Source organism: Bremia lactucae (genome assembly GCF_004359215.1).
Source record: "Bremia lactucae strain SF5 chromosome Unknown BlacSF5_NotPlaced_182_SHOA01000115.1_669280bp, whole genome shotgun sequence".
Classification (NCBI taxonomy): domain Eukaryota; phylum Oomycota; class Peronosporomycetes; order Peronosporales; family Peronosporaceae; genus Bremia; species Bremia lactucae.
The window spans coordinates 265,990-281,945 of NW_027152195.1; positions in this window are offsets into that span (position 1 = coordinate 265,990).

Consider the following 15,956-nt stretch of genomic DNA (forward strand, 5'->3'; position numbering starts at 1 on the left):
TAAACGGCTCTGTTTAAACGGGCCAAGAGCGTCGCTCCTAGAACGCGCTCTTCTAGACGCACATAAATATTATGGCGTCTTTAAATCACGGAGGGCTCAGGGAAAAGCGCTAGGGCGTATTTTCCCGATCCCGGTTGTGTTGCGTTCAAATGAAACACCCGACCAGTACGAGGCAGAATTCCGGTGCCGCATTCATCCGCATTCCGATACGATGAAGCAGCGGTCGCAACGAATTAATTTCGCCCGCTTGCGTGTGAAAGAAATCATGGGCGGTACTGTACCCCCTGCTTCTTCTCACAACGCTGCTTCTGCTAGTCCATTTGAGACTAGCGAAGAGGCCTCAGCTAGTGCTCCATTTTATAGGCAGCTACCAAGCCGGGCTCATCAATATGTAGGGTATCGATCGGTTCCCAAGAGTCAAAAATCTTCGGGTAAACTTTCCATTGGACGAGGATCTGATACATTTGCCTCACGGAGCGGAGGGCAAGCAACCTTCCAGCAAGGAAGCGTTGATTCCCACCCGCATCCATCAGTGCAGGCGGCGTCCGATAGGACTGGCGATCTCGCCCACCGGCATTAAGCGCTGCTGAACGACGTATTGCGGATCTCGAGGGTCATGTCTCGCGACTGCCCTCGCATATTCAGGATGTCCGAGTGAAGTCTCGTCAGGGTTGTGAACGCCTGAAGACTCTCGCATGGACCTCTTTGAGTGGATAATGCTGAGGGATCCGCGTTACTCGCGTGATGTCCTTCGCTCTCCAAGTCCTGTTCGTGGTGGGAGGCGTCGGTCCGACAGCTTTTCGCCTTCACCGTCCCCCTCACCCGAACGACGCTCGACTCACAGTCGGCGTCACGAATGGTTTCCTAGACGGACGGGGATATGCGACCTCACTTGGGCCTTCATACCGTTTCAGACGCCCCACGTAAAATACGTGGTGCGTCTCTTATACGGGGGAAGGGTAAGCCTATAATTTAGGCCTCCAACCTCTTCAACCACTGTTAAGGGCCCAATGAGACGCGGCAACAACTACGTAGTACCTCCAGGAAGTACAGAAATTGAATTCTGAGGTAGGGTAGCAGTTAATAGTACTTTTTTCACCCACACCGATCATAGGCAAGGAGGCAGCTCTCTTGTTCCTGGATCATGTATACCGACTACACGGGATGCCCGAGTCCATAGTATCGTACCGGGATCCACGTTTTACGTCTAGATTTTGGCAACATGTGTTCGAGCTGCTAGGTACCAAGCTCCACATGTCGACCGCGGATCATCCCCAGACCGATGGCCAAACAGAACGTACCAATCGAGTCGTGGCGGATGTCTTGCGCATTATAGCAAATCCCAAAGAGTGGAGCAAGCAACTTCCCTTTGTGGAGGTCGCTATAAGTACCTGATAGTAGCCATCATTCAAATCCAACTCGAAAGAGATAGTTGACTTTCCCATGGAGTTCAACAAGACATCTTACCGCGGGATCGGAATGGTCGCCGTGTTCAGCTTATTGTAAGCATGAACCACGCGCCATCCACCTGTGGCGTTACGCACACAAAAGGTCGGGCTGCAGTGAGGCGATTTGCTCTCACGCACATGTCCCGCCTTGGCTCGCTTGTCGAAGAACCCATCGATATAATCGACTTGTTCTTCCGGCAACGGCCATTGCCTCGTCACAAAATACTTGGTTCCAGTCTCGAGGTCTATCTCGTGCCCGAAGCCCCTGTCTGCTGGTAGGCGGCTCGGCACTTCTTCTGGGAACACATCGCGATGTTTCCACAGAACCTCAAAGAATGGACTGTCTCTCAAGGCATCCCAGCCTTGAGCAGCGAACCGTTTCTTTTTGTCCGTTTCTAGGACGCCCTCGTCCATTGTGGACGACGAGCAACAGTCCACCAAGTTCTCTTCTGGAACTTGTGTGATTATTTTGTGGATCTTTCTTCCTTTTTTTCGGCAAGGAAAATATCCCACGATATCTCCGGGAGATTTACTATCTCCTCGGCAGATTTTAAGACTTGCCGGAGCACCTCAACTAAGGATGCCTCCGCAATTTCGTCTTTTAACGGCCTCGAACACCTCGTTCAAAGACCCGTCCTCTTTATTAGGGAATGATCCAAATGTATTCCATTTAGACGTGCCTTTGATCGTCCTTATCTGTCGGGTACTCGTTCTTCGAGTCACCGATACCTTTGACTGGGAAGCGGGTGCCGTTGCACTCCTGGCTAATGCATTCCTTTAACCGCACCAGGCTCTAGGCACTGTACCGGTTTATGCGACGCTTGACTTCCTGTCAGCTCGCCGTCTACTGGCGCAGGCTCTCGGCTCTGTGCAAAACTATGGGACACATGACTTCTTGTCATTGTCCTTTTCACTACCCTAGTCTCCACGAGCTGGGTAGATATAAGTGACGTTTGACATCCCGTCAACGTATCCTTAACTGTGGTCAGTTGCATAAGCCTCTCGCAGGAGCACATCCTTTCTGGTGTCCTGCATAGAGTTCGCAACTGTGCGTGTACGCCAGTCTATCCCCATGGTTGGTGTTTTGCCAACCATGGCATGCCAAGGAATAGGTCATACGGCCTCTCCATACCTAGCTCTGTGACTTTTCTTTACAAGAGAAGTCACTAAAGCTGAAGGCGAGTTCTACCTGAACTCCCTCAGACTTAACGAGCGCGCCGTTCGCTAGACGAACGGTCGCCTCTTCTCGCTTGCCATCCTGGCAAAGCGACTCAAACATCGCCGGAGATCGAATCCGGGACCTCTTGCACCCTAAGCGAGAATCATACCACTAGACCACAAGGCCAACAACCTGTTCACAGACACATTTATTTTTCATCGCACAGACATGCGGCCCTATTATATCGCAGCTTATTTCGCTTGTCTATTCAGTAATCCCCTTTGATTTTTATCGAGATCGCATTTTTTTCGTCGTCTAGATCCATATTTCTCATATCTAGTATTGTAGTATCGTTCTGGGAGCCCTCGAGGCCGCAACAACTTATTGTGCACGCCCGCGGAGCCATCGAAGAGCCTCAGATGCGTCAGCCTTAAAAAGAAAGAGGGGGTGTATTTTCAAATGGCAAGCAAGAACAGGGCCTTGCCGGAGATCGAATCCGGGACCTCTTGCACCCTAAGCGAGAATCATACCACTAGACCACAAGGCCAACAACCTGTTCACAGACACATTTATTTTTCATCGCACAGACATGCGGCCCTATAATATCGCAGCTTATTTCGCTTGTCTATTCAGTAATCCCCTGTGATTTTTATCGAGATCGCATTATTTTCGTCGTCTAGATCCATATTTCTCATATCTAGTATTGTAGTATCGTTCTGGGAGCCCTCGAGGCCGCAACAACTTATTGTGCACGCCCGCGGAGCCATCCAAGAGCCTCAGTTGCGTCAACCTTAACCTAACGAAAGAGGGGGGTGTATTTTCAAATGGCAAGCAAGATCAGGGCCTTGCTGGAGATCGAATCCGAGACCTCTCGCACCCTAAGCGAGAATCGTACCACTCGACTACAAGGCCAACAAACCGGCCGCAGGCACATCTATTTTTTTATCGCACATGCATTCGACCTTATTTTGTTGCAGCTTATGTCGCTTGTTTATTCGGTAGCACCCTTTTATTTCTTATCGAGCTTACACCATTTCGTCATCAAGATATATATATATAATTTTGTAGCATTGTGTTGTCGTTCTAGGAGCACCAGAGGCCGCCAAAACTTATTGAGCACGCCAGCAGAACTTTTGAAAGGGTCTCTGGTGCAGATTAAGAAACGAAGGGGGGTGTTTTCAAGTGGCAAGCAAGAGCACGGCCTTGCTGGAGATCGATTCCGGGATCCCTCGCGCCCTAAGCGAGAGTCATACAATTAGACCACAAGCCCAGCAAGCCGGACACAGCCACATTTATTTTTCATCGCACTAATACATGACCTTATAATGTTGCAGCTTATGTCGCTTGTCAATTTGGTGACCCCCTTCGATTTTCACCGAGAGTTGATGCAACCTCGAGTACACCCAGAACAACAATACAGTACTAGAAAGTAGAAATATAGACTTTTTAGAAGGAATATAACACGAAACGTTGCGCTTCTTGTTCGATTATATAGCCCTCAACCGTATGGCGAGTTAATTTTGCAGAACAATTCTCATTTTAGCGGCTTTTGACGCTTTACTTAAGCACACACCTTCGCACAGCGGGGAGGCGGTATGACCTTCTTCTCTCACGTGCAGTGAGGTGGTTGGTGGGCGCCTAAGCGACCTCACCCTAAGAACTATAAGCCTTAGTTAAAAGTGATGTCACGGGAGCGGTAATCCGGCTCCACGCGCGCACTAACGAACTAGGACGTAATTTTCAGACTGATTTTGATTATATTTAAACGTATTAAATATAAAACTTCTTTTTAACCAATTATAAATGCCATCTCTGTAGCTATGGACTTATATGTATTGCGAGCGTATTATTCTAAATACCTCGTATCTTGGATGACGCTAGCTGTCGTCCCTCCTACTGTGAATGCACCCATGTGCATTGTGGTGGTTCTAATTACTTCACTTATGTAAATGACCATCCCCTTAAAAACACAGAGTGTTCTTTACGCGGATTGTGTAATATAGGGCAATTTTAGCCCGTTACCCCCCTTCCCTTTAAGGACGAATTCACATTTTGCAAATTCGTCAAATAGGAGCGAGGAACAGCGAACTGCTTTACGCGCCGCTTTAATACTCTCAGTTACTCTAGCGACCTGTGTACATAACACGGCGCCAAACATGCCACCTAAAAGGGGCCAAACTGATGAATCGTCTGCATAGACACCCGCCCAACCACACACGAAGCGCACGCGCCGCGTTGACACGCCGCCGTCACTCAAAGCCACAGTTACAACGCCAGCAGCTACTGCTTCTGTCGCGGTGTTGACTATTCTGAATGATCCATCTCACTTTCACAGTGAGGATGTAGATCCGTTGCTCATTGTTGACTACAATGAGTCGACACCGCTGCCATCACCTCATAGTAGTGATGGGGACAGCGAGCTAATCAGGAAGGATGATGGCGCTTTATTGCCCATCTAATTTCACTCATTGCTACTAACATGGAGGCAAAAAAGTTTTTTAATGGTGTCTTGCGTCTGCGCTGGCTCGCGCAGCGCCCATTAATGAGAGCGCTGCCTATCTGCTTCTCCGTTGGGTTAAATTCACAATATTTTATGCTCAGACCATTATTTATTATGGTTCTGTCATAGAGAAGCCTGAGTGTTAAACTCCGCCGACGACACGTAAGCGTGCTCAGTCGGTGTCACAAGCCAGTCATTTGAACGTTGCTATGCGACGCGTGGCATATCACCAATGCACCCTCCATCTAAACGGCTCTGTTTAAACGGGCCAAGAGCGTCGCTCCTAGAACGCGCTCTTCTAGACGCACATAAATATTATGGCGTCTTTAAATCACGGAGGGCTCAGGGAAAAGCGCTAGGGCGTATTTTCCCGATCCCGGTTGTGTTGCGTTCAAATGAAACACCCGACCAGTACGAGGCAGAATTCCGGTGCCGCATTCATCCGCATTCCGATACGATGAAGCAGCGGTCGCAACGAATTAATTTCGCCCGCTTGCGTGTGAAAGAAATCATGGGCGGTACTGTACCCCCTGCTTCTTCTCACAACGCTGCTTCTGCTAGTCCATTTGAGACTAGCGAAGAGGCCTCAGCTAGTGCTCCATTTTATAGGCAGCTACCAAGCCGGGCTCATCAATATGTAGGGTATCGATCGGTTCCCAAGAGTCAAAAATCTTCGGGTAAACTTTCCATTGGACGAGGATCTGATACATTTGCCTCACGGAGCGGAGGGCAAGCAACCTTCCAGCAAGGAAGCGTTGATTCCCACCCGCATCCATCAGTGCAGGCGGCGTCCGATAGGACTGGCGATCTCGCCCACCGGCATTAAGCGCTGCTGAACGACGTATTGCGGATCTCGAGGGTCATGTCTCGCGACTGCCCTCGCATATTCAGGATGTCCGAGTGAAGTCTCGTCAGGGTTGTGAACGCCTGAAGACTCTCGCATGGACCTCTTTGAGTGGATAATGCTGAGGGATCCGCGTTACTCGCGTGATGTCCTTCGCTCTCCAAGTCCTGTTCGTGGTGGGAGGCGTCGGTCCGACAGCTTTTCGCCTTCACCGTCCCCCTCACCCGAACGACGCTCGACTCACAGTCGGCGTCACGAATGGTTTCCTAGACGGACGGGGATATGCGACCTCACTTGGGCCTTCATACCGTTTCAGACGCCCCACGTAAAATACGTGGTGCGTCTCTTATACGGGGGAAGGGTAAGCCTATAATTTAGGCCTCCAACCTCTTCAACCACTGTTAAGGGCCCAATGAGACGCGGCAACAACTACGTAGTACCTCCAGGAAGTACAGAAATTGAATTCTGAGGTAGGGTAGCAGTTAATAGTACTTTTTTCACCCACACCGATCATAGGCAAGGAGGCAGCTCTCTTGTTCCTGGATCATGTATACCGACTACACGGGATGCCCGAGTCCATAGTATCGTACCGGGATCCACGTTTTACGTCTAGATTTTGGCAACATGTGTTCGAGCTGCTAGGTACCAAGCTCCACATGTCGACCGCGGATCATCCCCAGACCGATGGCCAAACAGAACGTACCAATCGAGTCGTGGCGGATGTCTTGCGCATTATAGCAAATCCCAAAGAGTGGAGCAAGCAACTTCCCTTTGTGGAGGTCGCTATAAGTACCTGATAGTAGCCATCATTCAAATCCAACTCGAAAGAGATAGTTGACTTTCCCATGGAGTTCAACAAGACATCTTACCGCGGGATCGGAATGGTCGCCGTGTTCAGCTTATTGTAAGCATGAACCACGCGCCATCCACCTGTGGCGTTACGCACACAAAAGGCCGGGCTGCAGTGAGGCGATTTGCTCTCACGCACATGTCCCGCCTTGGCTCGCTTGTCGAAGAACCCATCGATATAATCGACTTGTTCTTCCGGCAACGGCCATTGCCTCGTCACAAAATACTTGGTTCCAGTCTCGAGGTCTATCTCGTGCCCGAAGCCCCTGTCTGCTGGTAGGCGGCTCGGCACTTCTTCTGGGAACACATCGCGATGTTTCCACAGAACCTCAAAGAATGGACTGTCTCTCAAGGCATCCCAGCCTTGAGCAGCGAACCGTTTCTTTTTGTCCGTTTCTAGGACGCCCTCGTCCATTGTGGACGACGAGCAACAGTCCACCAAGTTCTCTTCTGGAACTTGTGTGATTATTTTGTGGATCTTTCTTCCTTTTTTTCGGCAAGGAAAATATCCCACGATATCTCCGGGAGATTTACTATCTCCTCGGCAGATTTTAAGACTTGCCGGAGCACCTCAACTAAGGATGCCTCCGCAATTTCGTCTTTTAACGGCCTCGAACACCTCGTTCAAAGACCCGTCCTCTTTATTAGGGAATGATCCAAATGTATTCCATTTAGACGTGCCTTTGATCGTCCTTATCTGTCGGGTACTCGTTCTTCGAGTCACCGATACCTTTGACTGGGAAGCGGGTGCCGTTGCACTCCTGGCTAATGCATTCCTTTAACCGCACCAGGCTCTAGGCACTGTACCGGTTTATGCGACGCTTGACTTCCTGTCAGCTCGCCGTCTACTGGCGCAGGCTCTCGGCTCTGTGCAAAACTATGGGACACATGACTTCTTGTCATTGTCCTTTTCACTACCCTAGTCTCCACGAGCTGGGTAGATATAAGTGACGTTTGACATCCCGTCAACGTATCCTTAACTGTGGTCAGTTGCATAAGCCTCTCGCAGGAGCACATCCTTTCTGGTGTCCTGCATAGAGTTCGCAACTGTGCGTGTACGCCAGTCTATCCCCATGGTTGGTGTTTTGCCAACCATGGCATGCCAAGGAATAGGTCATACGGCCTCTCCATACCTAGCTCTGTGACTTTTCTTTACAAGAGAAGTCACTAAAGCTGAAGGCGAGTTCTACCTGAACTCCCTCAGACTTAACGAGCGCGCCGTTCGCTAGACGAACGGTCGCCTCTTCTCGCTTGCCATCCTGGCAAAGCGACTCAAACATCGCCGGTCTCTTTCATAGAGCCGCGAGTTCCACAAAATTTTGCGATGCACCCGTATCCACGACAAGGGTCATCACATGGTCATAACCTCGTACCTCAGGGACTATGCTAACCGTTTGTTCGATAATTCTGATCTTAAAGGTAGCTTCAGAGTCCGCTTCAGTATAGCATCCCGCCCCTGCTGCGCTCCTGCATTTCCCGACCCCTCAGTGGTCGATGCCGAACTCACGCGTTTTGCACGCTGGTTCTTGCCATCGCCCTTTGGGAAGGGAGTCCTCTTACTGGGCATCTTTGCCCGAGCAGGGACCCAGGCATAGCAGCGAGTCATCATATGGCCGCGCTTGCCGCATTTATAGCAGACAACGTATGCATTGCCCAACTCCATGGGAGTGGCATCTGACCTCTCGGCCGACGGCTTATACCAAGCTGTCGCCGAGGCACTGTTGTAGGATTGCTCCTCAACCAGGCAATTTGAATTGCCACTTCCATCGTCGACGGCACCTTTCTGAAAAGGGCCTTTCGCAATGAACCATGCCATAGTCCGTTCATAAACGTGGGCACCTTAATGTGCTCCGGAATCGGACTTACAGCAATGGACGCCGACAGCGAGCGCATCTCTTGCACAGAATCTTGCAGAGATCGCTTCGCCCGTCGGGCTCAAAAAAAGTGCTTCTGAAGCAACACTTCGTTTTTGGCGGCTAGTTCGTGGCGCAAATCTTTGTCTTAAAGGTTGCCCATTCAAGGAACGCCTAAACTTCCGCCATAAGCGCCGAGTAAGCCCACTCTGAGTCTTACCGAGCAGGTGCGCCATGGCGTCCGACACCAATCCGGCTATCGTCCTCGATGAGCTGCGGGACACCGCATTGCTCCACGGCTAAAAGCCAGTGGATAGTCGTGTGCGCTGAGTTCCATCGAACTTGGGCGGGTCCATCCGAATGGGTCTCGGCTGATGCGGCCGGGCAGAGAGCATCTCAACAGTCCTGTTGAGAGCCTCGCTCCGAGCCTGCTCATGCCTCAGCCCATCCTGAGTCTGAGTGACGGACTCCGCCGCAGCATGGCCTTGTGTCTCGGACGCGCCTCTCCCCTGTCAGAGCACGAATGCCTCAAACTCCACCAACTGAGCAACATGTTTCTCAGGAGGACTACCCAGGAGCTTGGACGAGGCTTGTACACCAAGTCCCTCCGCCATAAGCGCTGCCACCTCCAGATGATGTTCGGAGAGGTGGGGGAAATGAGCCAAATCGATATTGAGGCTCAACCTCACGTACGCACGCAGAGATGCGGGTCGTGGGAAAATTTTTAACTGCTACCAAGTGTAGGGAGCGGTAATTCGGCTCCTCGTGCGCACTTACTAAGTAGAAAGTAGTTTTCAGACTGATTTATATTTAATCGCATTAAAATTAATTACCTATTTTTACCAATCAAAATGTCATCTCTATAGATAACAATTAATATGTATTTCGAGCGTATCTTTCTAGATACCTCGCGTAACGGATGACGCTAAGCGTCATCCCTCCTGATGTGAATGCACCCATGTGCATCACATACACAAGAATTGGTCACAAATGTGAACCACACCCGAGTGCGGGGTCTAATTACTTTAATGATGTATTTGACTATCCTCTTAAGTACACCAAGTGTACTTAACGGGGACTGTGTAACATTAGGGCAACTTTAGCCCGTTACACCTACACTGTAATCAGTGTAAAGTTTATTAGTACTTATCAGTTTAGTGAGATCACTGACACCTGTGTTCGCATGTGCGGACTCAAGACCGAGTAGTGCTCTAGCAGCTTCGGAATTACGTTCGAAAATTTGTAATTATCTGTCGAGGCAGAACATGATTCTATGCAGATTATGCCTCTTAAGTACACTTAACGGGGAGGTCAGCTAATTCATGTGATGTTAATTGATCTGTCATTTGGGTGAGGGTCACATGGTGACTCACCCTTGTGTAGGTGACACCACCAGATCTCTATCTGGTGGCTGCCACTCGTACTACCCGTAATAAATAGGAATTTAATAAAATTACCTTTTCTAGTAAACGGGGTATTTAACCTATAATGTAAATTGTACCACATTAATGGTTTACCAACTGAAGTGTGCCACATAACATCGCAGATGATGTCAGACGACCCCTTTAACATGAATGCACTCCATAATCTATGTTAATGCAATCCGGGTAAGGTTTTATGATCTGAACATTAAATAAAGATCAGTATTTTGGTCTTAAAACATCAAGTACATTACTGAGGCTTGCGCAGTATATATGAGTGTAATAAGCCTTCCTAGGTATATACACTCGGGCATCATTTGCCACTTGGTTTAACGAGCCACTAAGTCCCTTGAACAAGGATTTACCAAGCTCTACGAGCTTCTACGACTTACTGAAATCTTGACTTTTTAGTTATATAAAACAAGTGACTCTTCCAGTCTTTAGTTTTCCTCTGACTTAAGGAGCGAGGTAGCTCCGCTACGCCTGGTAGCACTAGTCAATCTTTGTCTGAGTCTTTGTAAGACTAATCCTCTGCTGAAATGGATACTTTCCCGAGCTTTCAGAGGCGAAACGTGCAGCGTTTGAGAAGCTCAAAACTTTGTTTGGGCTAGATCATATAGATTACGTCTTTCTCCAGGGCTCATATAGCCTTTATACAATATGAATACTCCCTGATTGGACAAGTCCAGGACCAATTAGCGGCATCTATGCCAAATCGGTACATTCCTGTACCTGATCCAGAGCCTAAGGCTCGCCCTCTTGTTGTCAGTGAAAGACATACGAGGGCAAAGAGGGAGAAATCTCCCTTTTCTGATCACACAAATGGAAATGGCTATAGCTTCTGCCAGGTTGTAACAGAGTAAATAAGGTCGTCATGGCTTTTTCTAAGCTCGGTGGTAGAGCTTATGTGTGGCACTCACATCTAGAACGTCTATCGACGATGCATTTCCCACGTGGGATTCGCTGAAACAGCAACTGACTTGCATGTTTACACAGCCTGATCAGACATTTCGCACGCGATCACAAATCTTAGCGGCTCGTCAGGGTAAACAGACTCTTGGGAACTATCACCAGAAGTTAAAAACTCTTATTGCCGCTATGCATCAAGACCCAGTGCAAGAACTGATTTTAGTAAACGTCTTTTTGGGGGACTCGATGAGGGTGAAGCCCGAAGATAAGTGTACCTATCCCGTCCCGCTACTTTTGAAAGTTGCGGTTGCCGTGGCGCTGCGCGCTGAGTTTGACTTTAAGCTCTCTCGCGTTAAAGAGCTTCTTGCAGTCATGCTCGACGTCGTTTCATTGAAGGGGATTAGCGATATGCTGAGACGCTTAAAGCGTATGAAGGTAATTCGATCTCTGTTCGCTAAGCGAGTGGGACTCGTGACACGGTACCTAAGTTCCATTGGACTTTGACAGTATGGAACGCTGTCTTGTCCTTGACCTGGATTCGAGATATGGTCTCATTCTTGTTATGTCCTGGCTTGAACGTCATGAGCCATGTACTGATTGGACGTCGAAGACCTTAGACGCCACGCGCAATGTTCCTAGCGAAGCTTTGGAGAGCCAAGAACTCACCTTCACTACGCAATAAAAGCGTTATTGGCGTGAGCGACTGACAGAATATGTTTGTGTAATAGACATTGGGGTGTCTCCGTTGATTAACTTTAGTGTTGAAAACATTATTCATGCGCGCGACTCATTATTTGATGGTGCAAGGTACGTACTCCGTCGAATGTACTCGTTGTGATAAAGAATCATTGAATGCTGAAAGCATTGTGGGCCTAGCTTGAGTCATCAGGGATGTAATTCTCCAGATGCACGTGAAGTGACACGTAAATGTTCACTGGATTTGCGTTTGAGTTATGTAACATCTCATCCGATGTTGGGTTGAACATTGTCATAAGCAAGCTAAGTTGAAGAACCTGTAATATTGGGAACATTTACGTCCAGTCTTAATCGGGTGTATCGTCTCTCCATCGAAACAACAGGGACTATAATTTTTACTGAAATTGTTGTTAAGTCGGATACGGCGAGAAGCGACGGCGCCTATCATGTCACAGAGTGATAATAGCGAACAGCCATTTACACTTTTACTTAGCGTGACTGGTAACGTTGAGAGTGATATAAGCTCTGAGGTAATCCCATCGCTACACGATCTTTTAGAGCTAGACGAAATGTCTGTCGACGAGTTTGCCAGGCCTTCAAGGCTGATGACTTATCTGAGATGATGGTCGCTCTACCGGACACTGAGTTAAATTCATCGTTGCTTTTGGATATTTTTTTTCTTGGGTATACGAAGGCGGCGCTATGTGCGCGGAGTGGATCATCGATCCTAAGATCTTACAGATCTATTCATCTTCTCAGTCAAGCAATACTAAGACGTAGTGTCTCACAATCTACCGTATGTATTACCTCCTGATAGAGGTGTACGTCATGAAAATGACTTGGTTCCTGGAACTAATATTGCGTACCAAGTAATAGTGCAACCTTTGTCGTCTAAACACGCGACCAATAAATAGACTTACTAGGCCTTCTCCGTCAATAGTTCGATATAGCCGCTTAACGAACCATTTTGCTCAAGCGGTCAACAAAGACCACGATGCCCGTTTTGACCGGCCGAGTCTTTTCGGTAGGCCAAACACAAAATCCATACGAATTGACTCACGACACTTCACGGATACGGGCAAAATGGAAAGCGGTGCCTTGCATGTCCCAAGGATTTAACCCGCTGGGAAGATTCACATGTACGAACATAAGTGCTTACCCATTTATAAATTTGGGCCACCAGTAACTCTGGCTCAAGGAGCCGTCGCTCTTTTCTTGACCGATATGAGCACTAATAACAGTATCACGCGCCTCCTAGAGTTTTCAACACTTAAGGTCCTCATCGTGAGGAACCACGATGCGCGAGGAATGTCTGAGTTTTTAAACTCCTTGCTTTCAAAAAAGCCAATTTGTTCATCCGTGGCATATGCCGAGCGGATTTAAGCAGTGATCGGTGACGTTACGGTTGTATTATGAGCGAGTTCATAGCTGGGACGGTGTGATATAGAACAGACATGTCAGAAGAAGAGCAGCAGCGTGTCTAATTAAATGAAAATAGTTAAGTATAGAGGTAGTAACGTATGGAAATTCAGCCTCAACGCGGTTTGGATCCACGGTTGCATGAGCAGCCGAAGCATTTAAGTGCTGGCTAGGCCGTATATTGTATTGCGGTCGATACGCCGCAATTAATTTGCCTTTAGTCTTCAACTTTGCGAAATCAGAGCAGCGTTTTCGTTATAAACGAACGTCGTTCACATCGGTAATTCTCTAAGAGACCATAGATGTGTAGAAAGACGGGCTCGCTGTCCTCATTTAATGAACATGTCTTTTTTTTTTTCGGATAGCTGGCGCGATTTATGCAGAAGCAGACGACGCCTTCTGCGTCGTCTGTGTCATATTGCATTAACGAACAGCCGATTGCAAAAGCACTGGCGTCACAGACCACATTAAATGGTCCGCAATCGCCAGGATTGGCGATCACATCAAGCTTTGATTGATATTCTCAAGAAAAAACGCTGCCAATCAGCGTTCCATGACCACTTTTCTTTTTTTCCTTAACAATGCAGAACGACGTTCTGTCATTTCGGCATTATTGCGGGGGTACTTCTGTAAGTACGCGCTAAGCCGAGGAACTTTTGAAGTCCCTTTTAAATCTTTGGCAAAGGCCAGTCGGTGAACGCCTTGATCTTTCCCGGATCAGGGTGTAGACCGTGTTTACCCACGATGCACCTAAGAAGTGGTATTCCGCTTGCAGCGAACATACACTTCTTGAGATTTGCATCGAACGTATGCTTACGCATAAGTGTAAGGACCTTTCGCATGTGGGTACGATATACTTCGACGTCTGACTTTTCGTTCATGGTTATGAAAGAAGACTTCATCAGAATAACTCGGTGCGAAATCCCGCACCGATGTCAATAGATTGGTTACACATATGTTAAATGTTCAGGGGTCCCTGTGGCGTTACTAGCCACTCCCATAGCATACCGCTTGGGTGCTTACTGCTGTGAACAAAAAATCGTGTACACGCATGAGGATACGATGAGATCCATCCGTCAGATCCATTGACGAAAAGATGGTACTCTTTGACAGTCCGTCAATGATAACTTTCTTTCCTGGAATCGGCGATTGAGACGGATCCCTTGCAGCGTTCAATTAATATTGATCACATACACAATCCGCCACCCTCCTATTGATTTATAACCATAGAAGGTCAGGGAGCTATGTGAGAAGGCTGACTCCCTCACATGGCCCGCTGTTAAGCGATCGGCAAAGAATTTTTTTTTTTTTTCGATCGCTAATACATGTTCACGAGGCAGTGGTAACTGCTTTATGACACAGTATTCCGAACTTGGTCCAGGTCGATTTAATGTCGAGTGCATTTATCCTTAGGCAACTCGCACGGGACGGATTCAGGAAACACATTCTTGAATTCGAATCAAATTCTTATAAAAAGGGTTTGTCTACAAGAAACTTCAGGATTGGAACGTAAGACGTTCCATGCGAGTCTTCTCATCAGGGACACCTTCGTCCATCGATGAGCTGCTGAGAATCCAGAAAATACTAGTGCCGACCGAATATCGGCCAGGTAGTTATCATCTGTGACAAGTACGCAGATCTGCTTGACTTTGCCACTATGAAGATCACGCAAGAACTGTTTCGGTTCTAGCGTTGGCAATTGATTTAATTGGGAAGTTAACTTCGGAGGCGCTATCAGATCAAGTGTATATTCGCCTACACTTGATCCGTTGTTTAATAAAACATTAAATGTTTCAGTTCTCCTAATTTTAACTTATTCAAAAGGTGCCTGCGAACCATTGGTCACAGGTTTTTGGGGACTTATCCCCAAAGAATCTTGGGTAGTTCTTCCCTCAAGTTTTATTTGGGGAGTATACTCCCCAACTCTCTCTAGCTGTGGTGCGCAACCACAGCGAGATCCTCTACGATCGATTCTTCAGTCAATCTAAAACTTTCGCACTGTCTCTTGCAGACAGGCGTTTCAATATTTTTGATGTTGCTTTCCAAGCAAGCATCTATCTTTCGTACCAGTCAAATTATTCGGGTGGTCGATCTTCGACGCTGCCTGTGCTTCTGCAAAGCCGTCGGGATCTAGCTCCACAGTGTAATCGGTATTCACAATGAGGTCTTGTGCAGTCGTGCAAACGACCGAACCACAAGTGAGGCCATCCCACTCACTCGTAGGATATCCACAAGCTTGTGGATGCTCCAGGTTCATCAGATGACCCCTGTTGAACGAGAGATAGGCATCGTCACGGCCTGATGCTGCCAAATTATGCATGACTCGTACTTTCTGAGCCATGGTGATTCAAGGATGACATCAAATTGTCATCCAAATCAAGTACGGTGACATCATTTTTGCTGTTTCAGATATGCCTGTTGCTAGACGCACTGTCATCCTTGTTAGAGGAATATCGCGCTCAATAAATTTGAGTCTGCGATCTTCTAGCAGTTGGCGTATTTAGATTGTTCGACGCCCCACAAGTCATTTAATTTAAAAAACGACTGCCAATCCCGATCGACTAGGGACTTTAGTGGCAATTTTTTTGCCACCATTATTTTCAAGGTGATGAGGTTAACCTCATCACTCGAAGCAGTTACACACAATGACTGTGTGTCTGGAGCAACTTTCGTTAAGAGATTTGCAATTTTTTTTGAGGTAGCTGGATCAGTAGGGCGTTGCGCCCGTACTACGTCCGACCGTTTTTTTCTTACCATCCGCCTCGTCGTTGCGGTTTCGCAACAGCGTCGAGTCCGCGTTCACCGCAGCTCCTAGCGGGAGGTCGCTCGTTTCACGCAGTGTTTTTAGGCACTGATTA